Consider the following 25,266-nt stretch of genomic DNA (forward strand, 5'->3'; position numbering starts at 1 on the left):
GTTAAGGCTGGACCCCCAAATTTGCATTATTTACAAGCACTTTGAATTATTCTGATATCAATGGTGTGCATCTGATAGTTTCATTCTTAAGATATTTATTGACACAAAAATGTAAAACTTAGAAAACTGTGCACAAATAAGCCAGTTTGAGAAACTCTGGTATCCTCAGATTTGTATCATTTACAAATGAGTAAGCCTTGTGTATCAGACAAATCCCTAATAAACATCTTGCATAGGAGAGTGTTAGTAGCCAAGGCTTTCTTTCAAATGGCTTTGACCTATTAAACAAATTTATTTTAAGGGACAGGATATTCTAGATGATGTTCTCAATGATTCCCAGAGCATTCTGGAAGCTGTGGACTACAGTGGAATGACATTTTCAGGTTGTACCCTCACTGTTGAAATCTGCAACCAGTGAGACAGTTGGAAAGGGGGGAAAAACATGCTGGAAAACAGGAATTACATTAAGAAACAAAGCTAATGTTTTTCCTTAAAGTAGCTATTGCTGTATGTTTATTAGTTTATAAAGTTAACCATCACACATTTGCCTGAAGAGGAGATAGCATTAACAAGTCAATAAGCCCGACTGCTGAATGTGTCTTACTATCTACTATTTCTTCCTCAATTAATTTTTGTTGATAGCTTCTGGGGTGAAACATAATAGCTGATTAGGGTTACTTACAGCTTTACAGGGGATGGAGAGGCTTGCTGGCATTTATTTTGTCTTTTGGGGGGAAAGTAATTAAAATGTTAAGTGTCTTGGCATATAATTCAATTGTGGTCACGTGGTTGAGAGTTGAATTTAATATTACAGATTAACAACTTCCATTCTTTGTATTTTAGCATTCATATTTTACCATTCCATATTTATAATACATAAAATCCTTAAATAGAAAACATTCTCAATGGATTTTTTATTTTTACTTGAGAAGAACAGAATCATTCAGCATTTACATTTAATAAAGAACTGATCACTAGAATAACCCTTACAATTTTATTAAAATTATTCCATTTAAAAGTGCTGAGACTTATTTCTAAAATTTACTAGAAATGGAGAAAGTACAAATATCAATAAGGATATGTTTTAATACAATAAAACTTACATACTACGTACTGGTCCACCTTTAAGGCTATTCTTTATATAAGAATACAAAGAGAAAAAAGGCAAATATGGAATTCTGATGAATAGGAATGATTTTAAACGGTGTTAGCATGCCTAAACTTGCTCCCTCTCATGTATACTTTTTTGTACATTTTGTGCTACATTTATACTTATCAATACTTTATTTCATTTTGCATCTGTGCCTTGCATGTAGACAGACCCCTGAAATGGTGTATACAAACTCAATATGAAGAGAGCATCTGGAAGCCTTAATGAGCTGTAAACTTAAAGCTATTCTCAGAACCTAGAAACTCTTCAATGAATTTTTATTTCAGAAGAATAAGCTTGTTGCTTTTGAATTATGCATTCATCCCTGTATTTCTCTTATTTATGGTCCCCAGTAATGCTGTGGCTGAAGACTTTACATCCTGATTTCAAGAACTTGATATGCAATTCAGGTGCCTGACATTATTCTGAGCATAAAATAAGCCTCAACTAGTTATTGCCAGTGTTGTTAACATTTCACTAAGGCAGCAGATCAAGTTGAATAAATGAGGCCAAATGAGTGTGCATGTTTATTAGGGTGTCATTTGTAGGGTTTGCTCAAGCATCAATATTCCTTCAATTTTCATGTTTGAGAGCAAAGTTCAGATGAGTTTAACCAGACTGATTCTCTATTATTTCTTTCTGGAGTCTCGTCCATAACGCTGACAACATGGCTGTCAATACAACTGCAAATTATTTGTCTTGGCTAGCAGGTTGGAGTTATCATTGCTACCCGTAACTGGTAGCAGAATACCAGTTACTCATTCGCTCAAGGAGTCAGTACTCTATTGACATTTGAGGTGGAATAGAGGTTCAGGGGGATCCAATCTCTTCAGCTTGGGATGAATTTACACACATATCTTACCTGAAGTAAGTTGCACCCTTTTCTCTGCACTGTGGCTAGAATTCTTGATAGCTGGTGGCCTTCAGTGATATAACTTATATACAGTAGAGTAATTTCAGGAAGTCCATAAATAAGATTAGCATAGAGGAAGCCCAAGTTAAGGTAGCGGAGACCAGAATGGGCATCCTAAGAACCTAGGCTAGAGTCACAGAATCTTTCTGACTTTCCATGGATTATTTCAGTATTTGCATAACACTCCCTTTAGCACTGTGTGGACATAGTAAATTAAGAATCTGAAGAACTGAGTTCTCATGCCAAATTGGCACTAATTCTAGGACTGTGTAAAAGGCATTTACTGGACCCAAGAACTACTTTTCTACAACTTACTGAAACAGCACCGTGAGGGGGGTTACACTGACAAGAATAAAGAATTCTCTGGGGCTATAGGGGCTTTATTTTTGGTAGTGAGAGGGAAAAGGAGAGAAGTTAGTATTCTAAGAAAGCAAGCAAATTCAATTGTATCTTCATCTTGCTTTCTACTTTATGTTCCTTCTCCTTTCTGTGTGGAAGAGCTCATTATTTCCTGATGAGAGTTAAATAGTAGGGTTTTCATTATTGCTTTTACTAAGTAGTAAGCGGTGATGCATCTTTTAGTTTTATAGAACCCTAATATTATTGAACCATACAGAATTTTAGAATCAGTCCCTAATTTTATACATGAGGAAGCTGAATCCCTGAAGAAAAGTGACAGCTTAGTTCATTATTCAATGTCCATTCATTCATTTAGCAAAAATGTTAAGTGCTTGGCTTGCAGTGTGCCCAGTGAGGCACTGTGCGGAGACAGAGAGGACTAAGACAGGATCCTGCATGGGATTCACAAGAAAGAATGAAGAGATTGCTATTAGGAAGATGCAAGCAAGTTGCTGAGGGAGCTATGCAGCTATGCACCACTCATGAATTGGATGTTTCTTTTTCTCCCTGTCTGTGCTAGGGGGAAAAAAAATAATAGAGAGTCTTGGTCAAATCCAGAGGATTCCAAAGTAATTGCTTCTGAGATTTCCTATCAAACTATACAGCAGTATGATTTTTACTCCAAATTTTCAGTTCATGGAATATTACTATAATTAGATGGGGTTTTGTTTGCTCATTTGTTGTTGTTGTTTTTTGAGACGGAGTCTCCCTCTGTTGCCCAGGCGAGAGTGCAGTGGTGAGATCTCGGCTCACTGCAACCTCTACCTCTCAGGTTCAAGCAATTCTCTGCCTCAGCCTCCTGAGTAGCTGGGATTACAGGCGCCCACCACCACGCCCAGCTAATTTTTGTATTTTTAGTAGAGACGGGGTTTCACCATCTTGGCCAGGCTGGTCTTGAACTCCTGACCTCGTGATCCACCTACCTCGGCCTCCCAAAGTGCTGGGATTACAGGCATGAGCCACCGCGCCTGGGCCTAGATAGGTATTTCTAATTAAAAAAATTACTTAGTTGTCTAACATTGTTCTCTCAAGAAAATTGCCATTCAGGCACTATTGCTGATTTTCATCACCACAAAGATTAAGATTCATGAGTCATAAGAAAAAGTTTGCTTTCAATTTAAAAAAATAGCAAAAATACTGCAATAAAATGAATGAAAATATGGAGCCATCTGTGTCTTGAATGATAATGCCAAATGAGTGTTTATTGTAAACAATACAATTTATTCAAGTCCACTTTCAATAGAGAGTGCTTTAGTGTACATGCAAAACAGGAAAACGAATTCTTTCTTCATTCACATACCTTATATGCTACACACACACACACACACACACACATGGAGTCATACAGGTGCATATGTGATATGTGCATATATATCTCTAATACTCATATGCAACACCTCCTGACAGGAAATGCAGTTAATTCCCAAGCATCCACTATTGGAAATGTCACCTTTATCTGTCACCTGAAAGGCAGTTCAGGCCCTCATTACCTCTGGTAACTGTTTTAATGCCATAGTTTCCTCCTATCACCAACCTGGTATTTGCCCATCTGTTCTAGTCTTTGCAGAGCCATAAGATTAGTTTTCCTAAAACATTACTTAAGTCACACTTTCTTGCTCAAAATTTCCCAAAGCTGTACACGTATAGAATATAGTCCCATAAACTCCATAGCAACATAGTAACTATAATTTTCCAACCTTCTCCCTCTTCAACATGAAAAAACCCTTCCACTCCAGCCAAGGAAATCAAATGCCATCCCCCTTTCCTACTAAAGTTTTCCTCTAGAAACCTGCACCAAGTCTCCCCACCTCTCCAGGCCTCACTGACAGATCAGGCCCACTAATCCCTCCCAGAGGCACGTGTTCTGTATCCTGTCTTTGGCACCCAGTAGCAAATGCAATATTTTTGTTAATCCATTTTTTTTCCTCTTTTAATGAGTCCCTGAGCTCCTGGAGGGGCAACCGGATGATTTGGAGAGGGCTCTATTTAAAAAAAAATAATGTACAACATGAAAAGGATCTGATGTACAACACGAGGACTAGAGCTAAGAAGTGTCTTGTATTCACGATTTTGCTAAATGAGTATATTATAGCTACACTTGCCGCAAGTAGAGGGGTGTTGGGAGAAATGCATAACTATGTGAGATGACAGATGTGCTAATTTGATCTACTATAATAACCATTTTACTATATATGTATCTTATGTTGTATGACTTAAATATACATAAAATTTATTTTAAAAATTAAAAAATATTTAATATTTTAATTTTAATTTTTGTGGGTACATAGTATATATATTTAAAAATGTATATATATTTATGGGGGTACATTAGATGTTTTGCTACTGGCATGCAATGTGTAATAATCACATCATGGAAAACAGGAAATCCATCCTTCATTTATCCTTTGTGTTACAATTCAATTATACTTTATTTTAAAATGTACAAATTATTTTGACTATAGTCACCCTGTTGTGCTATCAAATACTATGTCTTATTCATTCTATTCTTTTTGTGCCCATAAAAACATTTCTTAAATGTCTTAGTTACTCGGTCAGATCTTAAGATATTGTGAGACGACCAGGAGTTACTTATTTCACTTACAAATCAGTGAGCCCCCTCCGCTCCATTTCAGTGGAAAGCTTTATAGATACTGGAGAGGATGGAGTAGCTGAGTTACTGAAAGATGGGCGACTTCTCTTATCAACCATTAATTCAGATCTTCTCTATTAACATGACTTCAAGGCACCACCAACTTGATTTTTATTTTCTTTCCAAAAAGAAAAAAAAACAAAACAAAACTGCAGTCCCTAGCCAATAAATAACTCACCTGAAGGTCAGGAACACCCCCTCCCTCCTTTCTCACAGGGGATGTCTGGGAGGGGAGAGGGGGCTGGAGAGGCCAGGCCATCATCTAAGTGGAAATCAAGGGCTAAAGCTATTGGCATTGGCAGCTGTCTCCAGGCGTCGTCCGCGGAGCCTGACCCTGCGCCAGGAAGGAGGAGGTTGTGCCCATGTAACTGTCCTGAAGTACTGCGGTGGCCCCCTCCCCCGCGGCTGGGAGGGCAGGCAGGACGAGGTTGGCTTTCCTTGCACGGTCTCTGGGCGTGGGCCCCCGTCGCAGCTCCGCGGAGCCTCGGTGTCTCCTGCAACAGGGGGGCGGGGGGAGCCGCGGCGAGCAGCCCTGGGCTGCGGCTTCCTCCCCACGCCCGAGTCTCCTGCGCACCGCCGCCGAGGACGCGCGCCCGAGCTTGGTCCTCACGCCGCGGCGCGCCTGGGCTACCCGCTGATCCCAGGTAACTTTTCCGCCTCCCGGAGTGGGGACTGCGAGGGGGTCTCGGCTTTACAAGGTGCGGAGGAAGAGCCCGAGGCCTGGGGCTAGGCGCACGGGCTGTGGGGCTGACGCGTGGCTCCGGCGCCGCGCGGTCTCCCGAATCCCGAGCTCTGCGCCCGGGGTCCCCAACCGCCCTCCCGCTCGCCGGGACCCTCGGCGGGCCAAGCCTGTGCGCCGCGCCCCCCGCCCGCTCCACCCGCCGCGCTGCAGCAGTGGCTGGGCCGGCGCGCAGAGCCTGAGTCCCGGCCTCCGGCCTGGGGGCCTCCCTGGGATCCCTGGCCGATGGGGCAACTCGGTCCCCGCGTCCCTTCTCCGGCAATTTTCGCAAATCCCCCGCCCGGGGCGCCATGTTTTAAGTTGCCCCTCGGACTGGGGGCGAGCGCGGGCCGGCCCCTCCCCCGGGGAGGTGCGAGGGACAGGGGGCGACACTGCGGCGCCGCCCGGGCGGGTGGCGGCTGGCGGGCCGCGGGGGGGGGGGGGGCGTGCGCTCAGTGCGCGGCGGCTGCGGGCTCGTCCCGGTGCAGGCGCGGGCGGGCGCGACGCGGGGCCGGTAAGGTGCGCTCCGCACAAAGCATCCCCGCTGGGCAGCGGGGTCGGCCGCTTTTATATAACTTGCCTCGTTCTCCGAACTGGGGCAGCGGCCCCCAGCCGGAGGGGGAGGAGGAGGGAGCGTCCAAGCGGGGTTGCCCTGGGCCTGGTCACCTGCAGGGGCCCCTCGCCTCTGGCATCCGGGGGCGGACCGGGGGCGCCTGGGTCGGCCTGTCGTGGCCCGGGGGCTCGGGCCGGCGCGACTCACCTGGCGCCCTCGGGGCTGCGATTTGCCTCGGGAGGTGTCTGCGAAGGCGGCTCTGCAGCGGTGGGGGTGGGGAGGCTGGGGCTTCGCACTGCTGGAGCTGGGGTGTCAGCCAGTTCCTGGCGGGTGTTTCCTGGTTGCTGCCGCAGGGGCTTGCTTTTTCGGGTTTCGCCTCTAATCTCGCCCGACTTCTTCCCCTTCCCCCCCCCCCGCCACGCCCGCGAAGTTCATGGCTTCTGCAATGCGGTGGGTGTGGTTACCTAGTAAATTGTAACTGTGGTCCCTTGCAATGAGAGTATTCTTCTCAATTTTCTTTTTATATTACGGATCTGAAGTTTCCTAGGGTTTTTCCTTTAGTTGCAGCCCAGGGTTAAAGTTGGTAGAGATGATTGCGGAACAGAACAAATAGAATGATGAAGAAAACATGTGGTATTAATTACTTGTGGAGGTTGGGCTGGGAGGTCCTGCGAGGGCCCGGCAGTCCTGCTAATGCAGTGCTTCCATTGCGTGTTTAAGTTGTTTCAGCTTTTTTACATTAGTCTTGCGGAATTGCTTTTGCAGATATCCTGCCTGTCCTTTTGGGGGGCGGGGGTTGCAATGGGAATTTTAAGCTCTCTGAGGTGGCCAGGTGTGCTGGAGTTTCTTTTGGTAGCATTAACTTCTATAGTACAGGAAGCGTCGCACGAAGTGCTTAAAAACATTATTTTTGAAATTCACCCTGATTTTTAAAGTCTCAAGGAAACAAAAATGATAAAATTCCACTTGATGTCTGTAAGCCATGGACGTAGTCCCAATTACAGCAAATTAAGCAGAAAAGCCCTATTAAGAAAAGAGAGCAGCACATCAAGCTCCAGTGAACTCTGGGGACTGAGAGGTGATTTCTGTCTTGGCTCAGAGGGAGTGTTTAAAAAATGCATGTTAATTTTGGTATCAAACTTTAAAAACTTTAGTTGGAGTAACAAAATTAATGTGAGAGGGAATAAACACTAAACTGGAGAAGCGTGACTTCAATTTGTTAATTTGCAAGGCATTGATAGCTGAATGCTTAATACCGTCTCATTTGCATTATGGTTTTCTGGTAGTTTAGAAAAGCAAACTATCAGATGCACAACTTACTGCATCAAGTTTATTTAGTTAATACACTTTAGCCAAAATAAGTTTTTCAAAACAGATCACGTTTTGTGAATAATTCATCCATAACAAGAAGAGTAGCCACTTTAGTTTGTAAATCCCTTTTAGGTGAAGGATTCAGGAGCCGTAGGTCAAATGTCAGCGTCTCAGTGAAATATTTACATTTAATGTTTAAGACATTTCTTCTGCTTGAATACGATTTAGGTTAAAAGCAATTTTTCATCAATTCTTGTACAGTGCTTGGACTTTGGCCAACTTTGTGTTGAAATAAAAGATCAGGATATTTTTAAACTTGATCGGATGCAATTTTATTTATAATTGTTTTTTAAGAACTGGTTGGTCAAATGCATTAAGGGGCCACCTAGGTAGAAGAGATGCAACTATCCATGTACTGAGAGATGTGTTGCTGTTATCTTGTGAATCTTTTCTGGACTTATATGGTATATTAGATTAAGTGTGGCAGGAACTTGCTGTAAAAAGTGTTTTCTGTAAAATACTGTAAAAGTATTTTCTTCCATGTTACATGATGTGCGTTCATCTTTTAAGTTAGTACTTTCCCTAAAATTCACAAACTAGAATTCATGTCCTCTCCAGTAAAGTAGAACTCTTAAGAGTAGACTGAGGAATAAATGTTGTCTTTCTGTGAGAATTTGACTATGTATAAAGAAGAGAGGGACTTTTTTTTTTTTTTTTTTTGAGATGGAGTCCCACTGTGTCGCCCAGGCTGGAGTGCAATGGCACAGTCTCGGCTCACTGCAACCTCTGACTCCCGGGTTCAAGCAATTCTCTTGCCTCGGCCTCCCGAGTAGCTGGAATTACAGGCGATCACTACCACGCCTGGCTAGTTTTTGTTTTTTTTTTTTGTTTGTTTTTTATTAATAGAGACAGTGTTTCACTACGTTGGCCAGGCTGGTCTGGAACTCCTGACCTCAGGTGATCCGCCTGCCTCGGCCTCCCAAAGTGCTGGGATTACAGGCGTGAGCCACCGAGCCCGGCCAAGAGAGGTTGCTTGAGTAATCTACCCTGACATCTTTAATTCCCATAGTCTCCTCTCAGTACCCCATCAGTTTTCCGTGGAATAGAGACTCACAATTGAAACCCATGAATCAGATTTATCTTTAGCACCACTTCATTTAGAGAGATCCTTAATCGTGCGATCACTGCATCTGTTTCTTTCAGAAGGCTAGCTAGCTGCTGATTTGTTGGGAATTCATCAGGCGCTCAGCCCGGGGAGGGTTCTGCAGTTACTTGGTTTGCCTTGGCTGTGAGGAATTGTGTGCTCAGAAGCAAGGACTGGAGCAGTGAAGTCATTGTCCTGCCTGGTGTTGTGACATCACTATGGCTCACAGGAAACAAGGGTGGGGCAGGCAAAACCAGACCATCTGAAGCATCTCGCTGGCTTTACAACTTTGCCTGATCAATGACTGAGACTCTCCTTTCTCAAGTTGAACTGCATTGCGAGGTATTGTTTGGAGAATTAGAAGATATAAATGAATGTAAGACTACATGGGAAAATGTGTCTCCAAGAGGAAGGAAGGAGAGGTGTGTGTGTGTGTGTGTGTGTTTTGTGAGTGTGAAATAGTAGAAAACATTGAATATTCCTTTTGTAGAGAAAAATACTGTAATTTTTTAGAAGGGCCATTTACAAAATTAAAGAACAAGAAAAATGAGTATATTTGTATTTATATATTGAGTCAACATATTTCTTACTGTTCTTTGTACTAAAAGAGCATTCTTTTTAAATTCTCGATTTAGGTTATTAGTAATTTTAAAAAAGTATGTGATCTCTCTGAAGATGCAATTTACTTATTGGGTAGGCAATGTTCTCATTTATTTTTAAGTGATGTGATTGCAGTTGGCAATTGGAAAAAATGGAAAAAGGTATTTCATAAGTGTAGAAGATATCTGCAGTGATTTGGAGTAATTGATTTCCATTTCCATTTTTGTTTTATATACTAATTATTTTATAATTTAGCATTTTAATCCTAATTTAGAATTCTAGTAGAGAGGTGATCAGAGACATGTTTCACCCAAATTAGTGTTGAATAAATGATAAGACTGAAATTCAGAAACAATAAAGTACATTTCATGTTTTCCTTTCTGAATTTATAGTAATATCAGCATAAAAAATGAAGAACCACAGAATGGCTGCAGATGTTCCTTGTCTTTTCCATACCTCCTTGCTAAGATGACTGACAATTTTCATGTGAGTGTATTATGTATGTAGGAGCTCTGGGCAGTTCTTTCTTAACTATGTAGCAATTCCAGAGCAGAGTTTCAAAGCATAAAGAAGAAACAAATTGGGAAGAATGGCACAAGTAGAGAAGTTGAAATTAGATGCCAGAACTGCAGATTACTTGGTTGAAATGTCTTTGGTCGTGCATTTTTAGTCCTTGCAATGACTGGTTAAATTGCATACTTTGGAATTGTAAGCTTCTATTAGCACCAAACCCCTAATTCTTTTGTAATTTGCAGTACAGAGAAAAAGCTGACAACTTAATTTTTAGATTGCTGACATTTTGATACGTTGTTCTTATAACCCTGCCTTACAAACTAAAACAGAGAGAGAGAGAGAGAGAGAGAGAGAGCGCGAGAGAGAGAACGCTGAAAGGTCTATATTAGACCTAGAAAACAAATGCAGTATTTAACCTGCCTTGAGTATATATTTTTCTTTCCAGTTATATTGGGTGGGTGCTTGATGAGGATAGGGAGTTATTTCTTTTGAAGTTTCTTTCCCAAACCGAGTAGAGGACTAGACACTTAAAGCCTTCAGTAAATACTTGTAGAATTGTCTAAAAAGTGGGGCCATTTGTAACTTATGCTTTACTACCAAAAAAAAAAAAAAATCTTGGAGAAGGTTTAAAAAGCATTGTTGCTTTATTTAAAAACGAGAATTACCGGACTCATGTATGTAGTCATTATTTTTAATGGCATGCTCCTCTTCATAACAAGATTGTTACCTCTGTCTGTAGCTCAAATTGGGTAGGTCCTAGAGGTTTTGCCATATCAGGGAAGAGAATCCTGCAGGTACCAAGAGAAAAGAAGAATGGTTTCTTTGAGGGAAGAACTGCAGGGAGTCGGCTTCCTTTCCTGCCAGCTCTAATTGGTGTCATGGAGGACATCAGTGTGGAGGGTGTCCTCTGAAGAGGGGAGGGATCAAATGGGACGGTGACAAAAGCTGAAAAGGATTAGTGCTGGAAGATGATATTGATCTCCTAGCATTGAACTAAAGAGAGGAAAACTATTTTCTGTTTTAGCTCTCTCTTCTTCGGTCATTTTTGTACATGCCTGTGTTTACATCCTCAAATAGCGAGTTTCTTTGTATTTGATTCAAGCCCCAAATTTCATCATTTCTAAAAGAAAGTTATTTTTTCACATTTAACATCTCTGAAATTGGGATATGTCTTACATGGCTCTCAGCCATGTGGCAGAGAAAAAGCTGGCAACTTAATTCATTGATTGTGAATATGCATCAAAAATTGGACATTGGATGTTAGTCTATTGGAGAAAATCCTGGAGACAGTAATGGAGCACTCTTAAGTGATGCATTTCTAGTGCTTGTGGTGACTCAAGATGATACTGTGTGGAAAAGCATAGATTGCAGTAACTCTTAGTTGATGTGCAATTTGGAAGAGTTGAATTCTGAATATGTAAGAATTTTTAGGAACACCTTGGCCAATCTATTTTGTTTATATTTTCTTTATGCGTTGAATAACTAAATCAATTTGAGTTCTTTAGATAAGAAGAAAATGAAAATTCCAGTTTCTGAAAATGTATGAGTCATAGCTTAATTGGCAGAGTGCTATGTAACATAATGTTATCTCTTATAATCAGTGTCGTGAAGGTTTATCGTTTGGCTGTGCAATTTTTTTGAAATGTACTTTATAATATGTAGTGCTTATTTTACGCTATCCATTCTCTGTATCAGTGATTGTTTTTCTGTGTATTATTCATTGTTTCCTATGAAAGGATATGTGCATCCTTTTATAGGAAAAAATCTACTGAAAATTCTTCATTTCCCATTTTGACTTTCCTTTTTGGCCTTGGGAAGATGACTGGATTTTGATAGAGAATCTCAATTAGTCATTGAGCAGACATTCCAGACAGGACATTCCAGAAGTCAAGAGACCTACCTTTAGCTGGAATATAGCCTGTACACTGGGGAGTAACGGGAGATGTGCCTAAGGAGGGAGTGGGAGGTCTGATTGTGGAAGGCTTTTGGATATGAGAGTAAGGGATATTTTGGACTTTGCTAGGTAGTGGGGAGTCATTGAAAGTGGTTGAGTAGGGAAGAAGAATATTTTTTTCTCGTGATAAGTGTAGGATGAGTTGGAAGAATAGGAATCAGGAGACAGATGGTCTTTAGTTAATGGAGTTATCCAAAATTTTGCAGAAATTGAATATGATGTTTTTTTCTCTCAATGATTGATATTTTGGCAATTCATTCCATATTTTTGTGGGAGTATTTAACTGAGGATTAAATACTACTTTTGGATTGTTTAAGGTGGAAAATGAGATATACTAAATATGGAAAGATTTTTCTTCTTATTTATCCTTTCAATGAGTATATCTCAGTTATTTGAAATATTAAAAATTATACATTCTCACTTTAAAATATATTCTAACAATACTGAAAAACCAAAGAAAGAAATTTCATTATCTGCCTTTCTGAATGTATTACGTATCAGAGTGGAATAGGACAGACCTGGGTTAGGCTCTTGGCCTTGCTATTTAATAACTATGCGGCATGGTTCTTTTAACTTCCTAGAGCCTGTTTGTTCATTTATAAAATGGGCATAATGCTTATGTCTCATGGATATAATGATTAAATGATGTAATACATGCAAACACTGAACAAGGTGTCTGGTATATCACAAGTACTGTGTAAGTAACAGTAGCATCATTTTGCACATATACAGACTTACACATAGGTTACATAATATTTTACATGAATAGACTTCTATCTTAAATACTTCTATGTAACTATTTTTTGTTTGTTTATTTGTTTGAGAACAGAGTTTCAATCTGTTGCCCAGGCTGGAGTGCAGTAGTGCAATATCAGCTCACTGCAACCTCCACCTCCTGGGTTCTAGTGAGCCTCCCAGATTCAAACGATTCTCCTGCTTCAGTCTGTCAAGCAGCAGTTGGGATTATAGGCGCCCACCACCCCACCTGGCTATTTCTTTTTTTAATTGTTAGTAGAAATGGGGTTTCACCGGGTTGGCCAGGCTGGTCTCGGAACTCCTGACCTCAAGTGATCTATCCGCTTCAGCCTCCCAAAGTCCTGGGATTACAGGCGTGAGCCACTGTGCCCCGCCACACTTTTTTTTTTTTTTTTAAATGTAACAGTGTGTCTGGCGGCAGCTTTTTCATGCATGCAAATCTATACCCACATCATTATTTTTAATGGTAAATAAATACTTTCTTTTGGTCTTGTGCAATACTGGTAAAGGATCATTACCTTAATAATGGTGATGATGTGAAGCTTTGTCATCCAGCCCCCCTACCTCCTGCCACTTGGTGCCTACGCTTCATGACTCCCTTCTTATATACATATAAAGAGGCTTGCGGTAAAACAGAATATTAAAAAAAATTAAAATCTCTGATGATTGTGTATATCTCCATGTTGTGTGTGAATATTTAGTTCTAACAAACTAAAGCAAACTTTCACCATATATTTCCTGATTTTTTAAAATTCAGAATTTAATGTCATCTCTTCATGGAGGGCCGAGCTCACCCAGCTAAGCCTAAGCTGAGTTGCTAGGTGCTCACCATTCTCCCATGTGCCTCTTGGCATGCCTTGAGGGACACCAGATACAGCAGCCTGGACCTGAACTAGGCTCTCCAGAGTCAAAACACCCAGGGTCTGGCATCGTTTAGTAGGTATAGGGGGTCATTGGGCTTCCAGAGATGGAAAATATTAAGCTTCCTTTGGTCTCTCTCGCAGTTCCCAACCCTTCCTTCATCCTCAGCAATAGAGTGGTAACAAATGTCATATTCTATTTACTTCTCGAGGGATGTGGGCTGCTCTGTTATGTTATTCACAATCCCATTATTTTGATGAATCTTCGATTTACCTGGAATCCAGTCTTCATTCACCCATTTGAGGAGAATAGCTTTATGATCCTGAAGGCGGTGCTAGCTGGAACGGTGCACCCAGGCTTCTGTGAGATGATGCCATCAGGGCGTCTGGAGGTCTCAGGCTGGCCCTGACAGTTGCATCCTTCTACATAATTTGTATCTAGAGTTACTAACGTCCCAGAGATGCAGGGAGTTTTTGGTAGTTTCATTACAGAGAATTACTCTTGATGAATTTTGGTATGTTTTATACCATTTTGTGTGGTTCGGTGACAGCTTTTATTAACTTTAGAAGGAATATGCTTACTGGCTAAGTATAAGACTTAGAAAGTAGAGGTTGATTAATTTGTCTGCTCAAGACATCTGGAGAGCTTTTCCTTTGAATTCTTGAAATGAGAGCAGTAATTCACTGGGGGAAGTTATATTGTAGAACAGGGTCCCCAACCATTTTGGCACCAAGGACCTCCATTTTGCTCGCCTCCTGCTGTGTGACCCTGCCCTTGGTGCAGAGGCTGGGGTTTCATGGAAGACAATTTTTCCATGGACGGATATTGTGAGGGATGGTGTCAGGAAGAAACTGTTCCACTTCAGCTCATCAGGCATTCGATTCTCATAAGGAATGCACAACCTAGATCGCTCGCATGTGCAGTTCACAATGGGGTTCGCACTCTGATGAGAATCAAATGCCACTTCTGATCTGACAGGAGGCAAAGATCAGGTGGTAGTGCTCAGTCGCCCACCACTCACCTCCAGTTGTGCGGCTCTGTCCTTGGCCCAGCAGTGGGGGATCCTTGTTGCAGAATAAAGAAAATACGAGGAGTTACGGAAGATACAGATGGAAACATCTGCTAACTTTGAGCTAGGTAACTGTCGGTGGGGTACTCTATTTCTCTAGGCAAGATTCCCCAGAGTGAACAGATGAGGATGCTGCCTACCTCAGGGTTGAAATGAGATCTGTGTTTGAAGACATCTAGAACCAGTCTAATGAGAATGTACACATAGTACATGTTTTCTCATTTCAGTAGTATATGCTGTTGTCCTCTTTGCTTGTTTTTAGGGACATGTGTTAGGAATTGTAAGATCCTCAAGATGAGTATAGAATTTTGTGACATTCCATTACAAAACCCATAATCCAAAAGATGGCCCTCAGTGAGAATGCAGGATTTTTTGAGTGTGAAACTCTAGATAACAGTAGAGGTTTGCAAAGAATGAGACACAGTGGTTTTCAAATTTTCACATACAACAGAACTACCTGATGAGTTTGTTAAAAAGGAATTTTTGGGGACCAATCCATGGATTATCATCTAATAGATCTGGAATTGGATCCAGACCTCCTTATGTCCTGACAAGTACTTTGGTGAAATCTGATCCATGTGGTCCCTGGACCACATTTTGAGACACACTGTTTTAAGGACTTTTGTCTTAATGACTCTCCAGCTTCTTCACTATTGTCAAATAAGCATTTAACCTGGAAGGAAGTTACAATATAAATAAACAGTACTAATGTTGGAGAGAATGTTTAGCGTAGAGCAAAGAAACCTGGCCTTGGACTCAGAATGCTTGGGCTTCTTTATGGCTGGTCCATCACTTGTAACTTCTGTGGCCCTAGGAAATGACATAAAATTTGAAAGGTTAAGGAAGTAGGATAAAAGGTTAGTTTTCTTATCTGTTAAATAGGGATAATGATGATTATGTAGCAGAATGGTCACAATGGTTGAGTAAGAATCTAATTAAAGTACATAGCTCTTAATATCTCTTCAGTTGGGGTTAATTTTCTTGCTTTGTGATTGGTAATAGAGTAAAATGGCCTTGAAGAAGAGATGTTTCTATGAGTAAATGTGATCCTGCTGGTCAAAATCATACTGAGCTATGTGGGTCCTACAGATACTTTTTTTTTTTTTTTGAGACGGAGTCTCGCTCTGTCGCCCAGGCTGGAGTGCAGTGGCCAGATCTCAGCTCACTGCAAGCTCCGCCTCCTGGGTTCACGCCGTTCTCCTGCCTCAGCCTCCTGAGTAGCTGGGACTACAGGCGCCCGCCACCCCGCCCAGCTCGTTTTTTGTATTTTTTAGTAGAGACGGGGTTTCACTGTGTTAGCCAGGATGGTCTCGATCTCCTGACCTCATGATCTGCCCATCTCGGCCTCCCAAAGTGCTGGGATTACAGCAGATACTTTTAAGATATTATGAAGTTCTTCACTTATATATGTGAAACTTAAGATGATTAAAAGCTTTCTTTACAAATGTTGCTGTGTTTAGTGACGTTCATATCAGTGGTAAATGGTCAGACTACATTATTATTTATTAGCATTTTTTTCCTAAGCTCATATTCGAGAAGGACACACACACTCACATAATGCACATACGGGGACAACAAAACCAAAGTCACTGTATATCACATTTAAATTGCATCAGTTTCTTAGACTCCGAAGATAAATTCAAGAAGAAACTTCAGTCTTTGGAGCTGTAGTTGCCATTCAGCCTTAGGGTCTTAAGCTTTTCTGACAGCATGGCCATGTCTTGGTGCAAAGAAGCAGCAAGCCCGATAAATTATGTGACCATTTTCAGACATTGGCTTTTTTCCCCCTCCTTGAACCTTCTCCAGTTGTCATCAAAATTGCGATTTTGGAGTTACATCTAAGGGTTTTCACATTAAGACAAGACATGTGAAAAGATCTTTGACAAAGGGTAGAATATACGTATATGAATAAATTAAATTTCATTTCTTTTTTTGCCCACTCAGTGTCCAGTAAAATGTTCCTCTCACACATTTACTGGTCTTACTGACTTACCATCATACCTCTTATTTCTCCATACTCTTATTTAAGACTTGGATTCCAACTTGATATCACTGCCTGAGGCTTCTCCTGGCTAGAATTGTAAAGCATCTTATTCCGTCATGTTAGAGTGTGTAAGGGCCTTTGTGCTGCTCAGATCAAGGCCAATCCCCCAGGCGCCTTATCTCAGTAAATGCTTTATTGACCCCCAAGATGAATCCAGGTCTTTTCTACTCAGAGCGGCTTCTGAATGATCTCTTCTCCAAATATCCTAGTTCAAGCATCTCCTAGAATAAAGAACCAAGCAAAATTAAACCAACCCATCTTTTGACCCAGTTTCCTCCTTAAGCTTATTGCCAATGTTTCTTCCCAACTGCTTGGTTGTCAGACACGTGTCTTTGAAATTAAGATTTGTCCAGGCAGGATACTCATTTGGCACCAATGATAGTTTGAAGTACTGAGATACACGCTGAAAGTGAAAAGACTAGACTGATGGCATGTGCCAAAATGTGACTCTTTGAGCCTTTGTAAAATTTTGTTCCTTTCTCTGTTCTTTTATCTGTTTGTTTATTTCACAAATACTTATGGAATGCTTGTTATGAACCTGGCACCATACTCAGTGCTGGGGTTACAGTGATGAACAAATCAGATTGTACTCTCCTGGAAACTGTATTTTAAACAAGGGGATGAGTAGTAAATAAGATTTCAAATACCAGTGAACACTGAGCAAAATCAAAGCCCAGAGACTTTGCGTGTGGAGCGCTCCTGTAGATACTATCATTTAGGGGATGTTTAACATTTTACCAAGTCTTTCTTTTTGTTTGCACCCCTTCTCTGCAAGTGTGGTGTCAATTCTAGATTGTAAGTGGAACCAGGCAGGGACCATGTCTCATCTTTGTGTCTTTGAGCCTGGTACAGTGCCTTACACACAGCAGGCCTTGTTAACTGTTAGACAGATAGTTCTTACTCTTACCGCTCTTTTTTCTCATACCTTGCCTTTCCTTATAAGAGTGTTTTGACTTAAAATATACATTCTCTTCTTTCTTGTGTAAGCTCAGGTTTTTTTTTTTTGTTTTTTTTTTTTTGTTTTGTTTTTTTGAGACATGGTCTTGTTCTGTTGTACAGGCTGGAGTGTAGTGGTGGCACAATCTTGGCTCATTGCAACCTCTACCTCCCAGGTTCAAGTGATTCTCGTGCCTCAGCCTCCCAAGTAGCTGGGATTACAGGCATGCGCCACCACACATGGCTACTTTTTGTATTTTTAGTCTAGATGGAGTTTTACCGTGTTGGCCAAGCTGGTCTTGAACTCCTGGCCTCAAGTGATCTGCCCACCTCATCCTCCCCAAATGCTGGGATCCCAGGCATGAACCACTGTGCCCGACCTATAGTCTTTTTTCTTAAAGAAGATTTCCCAATTGCAAGAGCTTTGGCACTTAAAAAAACCTGGATGTATCTCTTATCCTAACCCATATTAAACTGCCCCTTTTCTGAATTTTGACTGCAATTCTGGCTAACCAAAATCCAGAATTTGGCTGTAACAACTCCTCTTCTTTTGAAGTATCTCGTGGCCACACATGAGAAACACATCCAAAGGCTTGAATTTGTGACTTGACTAAAACACATCACTGAACCTCTCAGAAACATACGCTCATCTACAAACGTGCAGAACAGCCGTTTCTTGTTTTTTCAGAACTATTACGAAGATCAAATGGTGTAATTGATGTGAAAGCACTTTTCGAACTGTAAGATGCATAAAAAAATAATGGAGAGTGTTGTCAGGGAGTAGAGCTGGAAAGCATTCAGGGGAAGGAACGTCTGATTTCCTTAATGCTTTGCTCTGCAGCCTGTGCCTCCGTCCATCTGCCTACAATGGAGTATATCCTGAGTACTTACATGTTTACAGCACTACCCAGGCACCCAGCAAAGTGATTGTCACTGCCCACTCTCACGGGGCTTCCTGTCACCCTGAGCACAGATGTAATTAATTGCTGCCTCCCAAGTGCTGTGATGGGGGAATTGGGGCATGAAAGGCGCACAAAGGAAGTTCACCTACCAGCTGTGGGGGTGTGGCTCTGGAAGGAGAGGGAGTGGTGTCCAACCTGAGACCTGAAGATGACCGGGAGTCATGCGGTGGAGAAGTGGGGAGAGCTGGATAGAGTCTGGACTTGGCTGGACAGGAGAGTGTCAGAGGTGACTGACTGGTATGTACAGAGGCCAGGAGGAAAGAGGGAGACATTTGTGTGGCTGACGAGTAAGATGGGCTCCAAGGGCAGTGGGGGAGATGAGCCTTAGGGGCAGCTGGGGTCAGAGTTCAGGGCCCTGTGAACCATGTCATCCTGAGGGTGAGGCACAGCCATTGAGGGATGTTACCTTGTTGGAAGACATGGTCAGATGTGCCTTTAATATGGCTTTTGTAGTAATCTAGGGAGTTTACTTTTTTGAAGGACAATATATCATGATGGTAAAAATGAGTGTTTTTTGAAGGAATGCATGAATGACTCAGTGAACTCCTTAACAGTTTCTGGCACCACAGCAGTCTAGCTTTATGCTTGTAGGACACATGTTTAAACTTAGAAACTTCACTTTTTTTTCCATAAAAGTCACAGTCAATATCACAGTATATCAATCTATACAGCAACCCCAAATATAAGTACTTTGTACATAAGTACCCAATAAATTTACTAATGTTAATATCCAGGGAAGAATTGAGGATAATCTGAGCTAAGGAAGTGTTAGAAGAAATGGAGAAAAATGAATACTTTGAAAAATGTTTAGGAGGTAGAATTTTGAGACTTAGTGACATGTTGGGTATGGTGGGATGTGAGGGAGAGGAGAATGGCCCCACTTGCTGTTCCTTGAGAGAGAGAGAGAGATATATATCTTGCTGTTCCCTGAGACACACACACACACACACACACACACACACACACACAAATATATGTATATATGAGTTGATGGCAGGGTTAGTGATGGCAGGTGCAGGTCAGGAGTTTGTCTTGAAGTTCCTGTGGGATGTTTCAGAACCCATGTCTAGTAGCCTTCATGCATCAGCCGGCAAGCCAGAGAGGTCCAGCTCAAAGATCAAGACTCAGAATCCTCCAGGTAGGAAGGTAATTAAAGCCATAGGAGCTGAGATCACTAGAGAGAGGGCAGAGTAAAGAGAATGTGCAAGGGAAAAAAAGTAGAAGAGGAAAAGGTCTAGAAGCTGGAGAAATGTGATTTAGAAAGAAGTAGTGTTCACTGGGGTTCTTGAACATTTAAATGGCATGAGAGCTGCAACGCTCCCTTTGCACTTAGCCACACTGATGTTGGTGAGTTCGCCATGAGGAGCTTAGAGGAGCAGTACCAGTTTTCCAAGCTTGTGCACCAATTCTTTCCCCTTTGCTTCCCTTTCATCTTCAACCTCCTGCATTCTGAGGGTAGAAGCCAGGCTGCAGTGGGCTAGGGCTGAGAGGAGGGCAGTGCACACAGCAGGGGTATCTGGTGCACAGGAAGACACCAAAGCACAGATGTCTTTGCCACTGTAGCTGAGGTAAGATATATATATATATATATATATATGTATATATATATATATGTATTTGATGTAATTTTTATCCACTGTGTTTTATTTTTTAAAGAAGTATATTGAGAGGCAAAGGTGACATTGTTGGAAATGTTTACCTCCTGTGTAGCTAAGGGGCTGTATTTAAAATTGTGACAGGCAGCTCAGCTTAAAGCACTAAACATAGATCTGCAGTATTTTCTTTTATGCAGCCCTTTTCTGTAGATCATAAAAGGCTCTAATGTAGTTTCGGAGCAGTGCCAGGGCAGTGATGACAGCTGTTTCATTCCATTAATATGCTCTCTTTCTTTCCATGATCATGGACATGATTCCACCAATGGTAGAATATTCCTGGTCACAGCTGAGCAGAAATATTGCGGCTGTCTTGACCATTACTAGAAGGTAAGCAGTAAGCTTCAGTTCAACCCAAGGATGGTTAATTAAGAAACTAGAGGATGGGCCGGGTGTGGTGGCTCATGCCTGTAATCTCAGCACTTTGGGAAGCCAAGGCGGGTGGATCACTTGAGGCCATCAAGTTCGAGACCAGCCTGGCCAACATGGTGAAAACTTGTCTCTACTAAAAGTACAAAAATTAGCCAGACATGATGGTGGGTACCTGTAATCCCCGCTACTTGGGAGGCTGAGGTGTGAGAATCACCTGAACCTGGGAGGCAGAGGCTGCAGTGGGCCGAGATCACACCACTCTACTGCAGCCTGGGTGACAGAGTAAGACTGTCTCAAAACCAAAAACAAAGAAAAAAAGCTAGCGGATGCAGGAATGGGGTTGAAAATTATTTTACAAAAATATTGTGAAATATTTCTGATACACACAAGGGTTGATTGAAAAGATGATGACCTATATGCACAGCCTGCACAAAATGTGACCCCAGCTGGGCTCAGGTGCTGAAGGTCTGTAATCCCAACACTTTGGGAGGCCAAGGCAGGAGGATCACTTGAGCTCAGGAGTTTGAGACTAGCTTGAGCAAAATAATGAGACCCCATCTGTACAAAATTTTTTAAAAAAAATTAGCCAGACATGGTGGTGTGTGCCTGTAGTTCCAGCTACTACTTGGAAGGCTGAGGTGGAAGGATTGCTTGAGCCTGGGAAGTCAAGGCTGCAGGGAGCTATGATTGCACCACTGCACTCTAAGCTTGGGTGACAGACCAAGAACCTGTCTCAAATATAAAATAAAATAGAACAGCCCCAAATTGCTAAATCTCCTGCATTCTCTGAATGTGCACCTCTCTCCCTCTTAGAAGTGGCCACTCTTCTGGATTTGTGTTTCTCCTAACCATGCGTGTCTGTCTTTCTTCCCACATCACTATTTCTAGCATTACTAAATTATTTGTGGTATTGTTTTTAATGTTGATATTTTTAAAATAATATACTGTGCATATCCTTCTGTAGCTTGTTGTTTGTCGTTGTCTAACAGTGAGATTGAGATCCATGCATGTTGATATCTGTAGAATTCTGTGGTGTGTTTCTTGTTGAAGACTGGACGCTTTTGCAAGGTTTGTGGCTTCCTCACTGAACCTTGAACTGGGTCGTGCTTCTCCCTTCTCCCCCATAGGCGTTGGACTTGCCGAGCCCTCACCTGGAACATTCTTCCTCTGCATATTCATATCTGGCTCCATGCCTTTCTTCATCCTTTGCTGCTTAGTGTAGTCTTGCACGTACCTCCTCCCAGCCCCAACAACATCCTACACAACCTGCTCCTCTTCCCGGCTTACTTTTCTTCATATCCCTACACATTTTATGTTTTCATGTTTCTCCCTCAACCAGAATATCAGCTTCTTGGCAACAGGATTTTTATCCATTTTGTTCACTGTCGTAGACCCGACTTTTAGGACACTGCTCGGCACTTCATAAGTGCTCAGTAGATCCTCAGATGAAAGAGTCGTTCAGAATATAATGTGAAAAAATCCCACGAATTTATGAGGGAAAATTCTGGCTCAGTCTTTAACATTTTATTTAGCAGGTATGGTTTTGTTAAGAGTGGTTTAACTTTGAATTGTAAATATAACGTCAAAATGTGAGACTCCCTGGTGAGAAGAGCTCTCCTCTGCTGCCTGCAGGAGCTCCTTGGGATACGAGAGAATCAGTGTTTGCTGGACCAAGACCTTACCCCACTGAGCAGTGAGAGTCATGCTGCTCAGGGTGATGGTTGTGTTTTGGTCATTTTCAATTAACCTGGGCTTGGGATTCTTTATGCTTTTTGGGATAATTTCTCCCCCTCAAGAATTAACACTTCCATGTTGTTAACACTTTCCCTGATATACCATCTGGCCTGCCCCTTTGTTCCCTTCCAGTTTTAGCACAGTCTAAGGTAAACTGTTTTTTTTTTTTTTTTTTTTTTTAACCAATGAATATTCTACTGTCTTGTAATTTGGAAAATAATTCGTACTCCTCTCGTTTTCACTGTCTCTATTCAGTGCTGGGAAAATCAAAGTGTGGTTGGTTTTTAATTCTGAGCTCTTCAGTTAAGTACCAGGTAGATAAGTGAGAGTTTGATTAGGTGTGCATTCTAATTAAAGAAACACGAATGATAATTTTTCATTTGGACTACTGTAGGAAGTTATTCTGAAGTATAAAGATAGATATTGGTGGTTTCCTATTGGCAACATCATTTATAACTTGGTTTTGAAGAATTTCTCATTCATACGAAAGTTTCTGTTGCTGGCTTATTTCTATTTCTTTGATTGAAAATTGAATTTTTCTCCAATCAGAGAATGTGTATGCATTTTAGGAGGGCAGAGATCTGGGGAGAATCTGTCTACATTTTAGGAGGGCAGCGATTTTTCTGTAGCTCCAGGTACTCAGTAAGTGTTGGTGAAATTGAATGGTCTCTCTTCATTGTTAAATTTATATTCAGTTATAGTCCTTTCTTCCTGATGCCAGTGGAAAGTTGTTCTTGGAGGAGGCACTCGGATCAGTGCAATGATTTGAATGTGTCTCGTTGATAAAGGGAAGTTGATTGAGTGGTAAAGAAGATGTCAACTTAGATATTTTCTAATAAGTGAAGGTGTGGGGATACCTGGACCCTCCATAATCATTTATTGTGAACTACATCAATGATGATCCACATGAATTAAGTTTGACCAGGAAATACAGGTGCTTCGCCTCTTTGGCTCCATCTGTATTTGATTTCACTGATTTTAGGATGTCTGATAATAATTTTTACTCAATTGGATGTTATTACTCTTTTTTTTTTTTTTTTTTTTTTTTTTTTTTTGAGACGGAGTCTCGCTCTGTTGCCCAGGCTGGAGTGCAGTGGCCGGTCTCAGCTCACTGCAAGCTCCGCCTCCTGGGTTTACGCCATTCTCCTGCCTTAGCCTCCCAAGTAGCTGGGACTACAGGCGCCCGCCACCTCGCCTGACTAGTTTTTCGTGTTTTTTTAGTAGAGACGGGGTTTCACCATGTTAGCCAGGATGATTTTGATCTCCTGACCTCGTGATCCGCCCGTCTCGGCCTCCCAAAGTGCTGGGATTACAGGCTTGAGCCACCGCGCCCGGCCTGATGTTATTACTCTTTAGCATGGACAGTCAGGATTATGTCTCAGGACTGGATCAGCAAATTAGATGTTTTGAAGCTCTTTTTAAAGAGTCTCTAATGACATAGATAATTTTTTTTATGATTTTCTGTAAAATGGAATTGCCTGATAGAGCCGTCTCATTTCTTGGTGGCCTTTTATCTGATACTGCAAAGAGACTGAGGTGGCATATTTCTCAGTGGAAATACCAGCATCATTACCATCCTCATAAGCACTAAATTTGCATTGGTTCTTTCTCCAATAGAAGACATCTTCTCAGATGGAAGTACAAGGGTCCCTGCAATTATTTTTATGCATCTACCTGATAAAACAAGTTGTTTGAATGGTGGAGAAGAATATCTCGATATCAATTTAGATATTCACTAACAATGGAAAGAGAATGCATAACTCCAGATTATAAGAAGATATTTGTTAATTCTTATTTCATATATTACATAATAACTATGCATATGTATAATAATTATAATATGTCTATAATGTATGTGTTATAATCATTGTGGAAGTTTTCGGTCAGATTTGTGATATGCAGTGTTATCATTATAAATTTATATAATCTCTACATGTAATCCCAGCTCAGTAACCTCCTAATACTGCAGCCACAGGCAAGTTCTTTAGTATCACTTAATGTCAGTGTCATCCCCTATAAAGTATGCAGAGTAATACTAGCCTCATTGGATTTATGTGATGCTTATGTGCGTATCAGTGCATATATAAAATGGGAATTGTAGGAAAGCTGGCCTCATTGTGTTACTGTGTGTTATTAATATTACTCTTCTTTGTAGAGTTTGTTTCAAAATCCCAGTGCTGGCCCCTGCGAGTGCTTTCCTAGGGCCATGGCGTGCCTCTTGGATAACTCCTGGTTGCTTTGGCTGTCTGGGCCCCACACTGAGCAGCTCAGAGCAGGCGGCTGCTGGTCCATCAGGGGACTGCTCTACTTGGGTCCAGCTTGGAGCAAATGTAAGAAAGGTCATCATGGATCGGGGTAGAGGGGACCTTTGTCACTTAGCTTCTGTCACTTTTGCCTGTTGCTTTAGATTGAATAAAATGAAATATGGTGTGTCTGTGTTAAAACTGGGTTTTCTACCATGAATGAATGATTAGAAAGGAGGAACTGAAATAAGTTCTTCATTGGTTTGAGCTCACAGTGGCAACTTCTATTGTGTGCAGCTTTCATTTCAGACCAGCCACTCCCCCACTTGCTTTGGAGAACTGCTCCTCACTCCTTTGTGGGGATGACTTGTCCACATAGGGAGCCACCTGCTCCCTGGCTAAATGATAGGCGGGTGACCCAGACCTGGCCAGTGCACTGCTGCATTCCCTTCTGCATGTGATCCACACTAGCTCCACACATCCTCTCCTGGGGTTATTCCCCATGGATGGAGGAAAGGTGGCCCTAACTTTTTGAGTGGTTAAGACAGAAGAATTTGGCCTTCTTGCTTGGCTCAGAGAGCATGATGCCAAGAAGAGAGATTAAATTACGTTTTAGCGAAGTGGAATCCTTGAGATCTCTGGCACAGCCTTATTTCCTGCAGGTGACCAATGGAAATGGCCAAAAGTATTTTCTGTTTATATTATAGTGGGAAAGCAGCTGTTAGCTGTACA

At 41.6% G+C, this 25,266-nt stretch overlaps 1 protein-coding gene across 1 annotated transcript in view; it reads left to right on the forward strand.

The window, feature by feature from the left end:
• Positions 1-5,631: 5,631 nt before the first annotated feature.
• EPB41L3 (erythrocyte membrane protein band 4.1 like 3) overlaps positions 5,632-25,266 on the forward strand; it is a 153,523-nt gene continuing 133,888 nt past the window's right edge. Inside the window, 1 exon segment of the mRNA XM_010373386.2 lies at positions 5,632-5,756. The gene's annotated coding sequence lies outside the window, so the exon portion shown is untranslated.

Source organism: Rhinopithecus roxellana, chromosome 21 (assembly GCF_007565055.1).
Source record: "Rhinopithecus roxellana isolate Shanxi Qingling chromosome 21, ASM756505v1, whole genome shotgun sequence".
Classification (NCBI taxonomy): Eukaryota; Metazoa; Chordata; class Mammalia; order Primates; family Cercopithecidae; genus Rhinopithecus; species Rhinopithecus roxellana.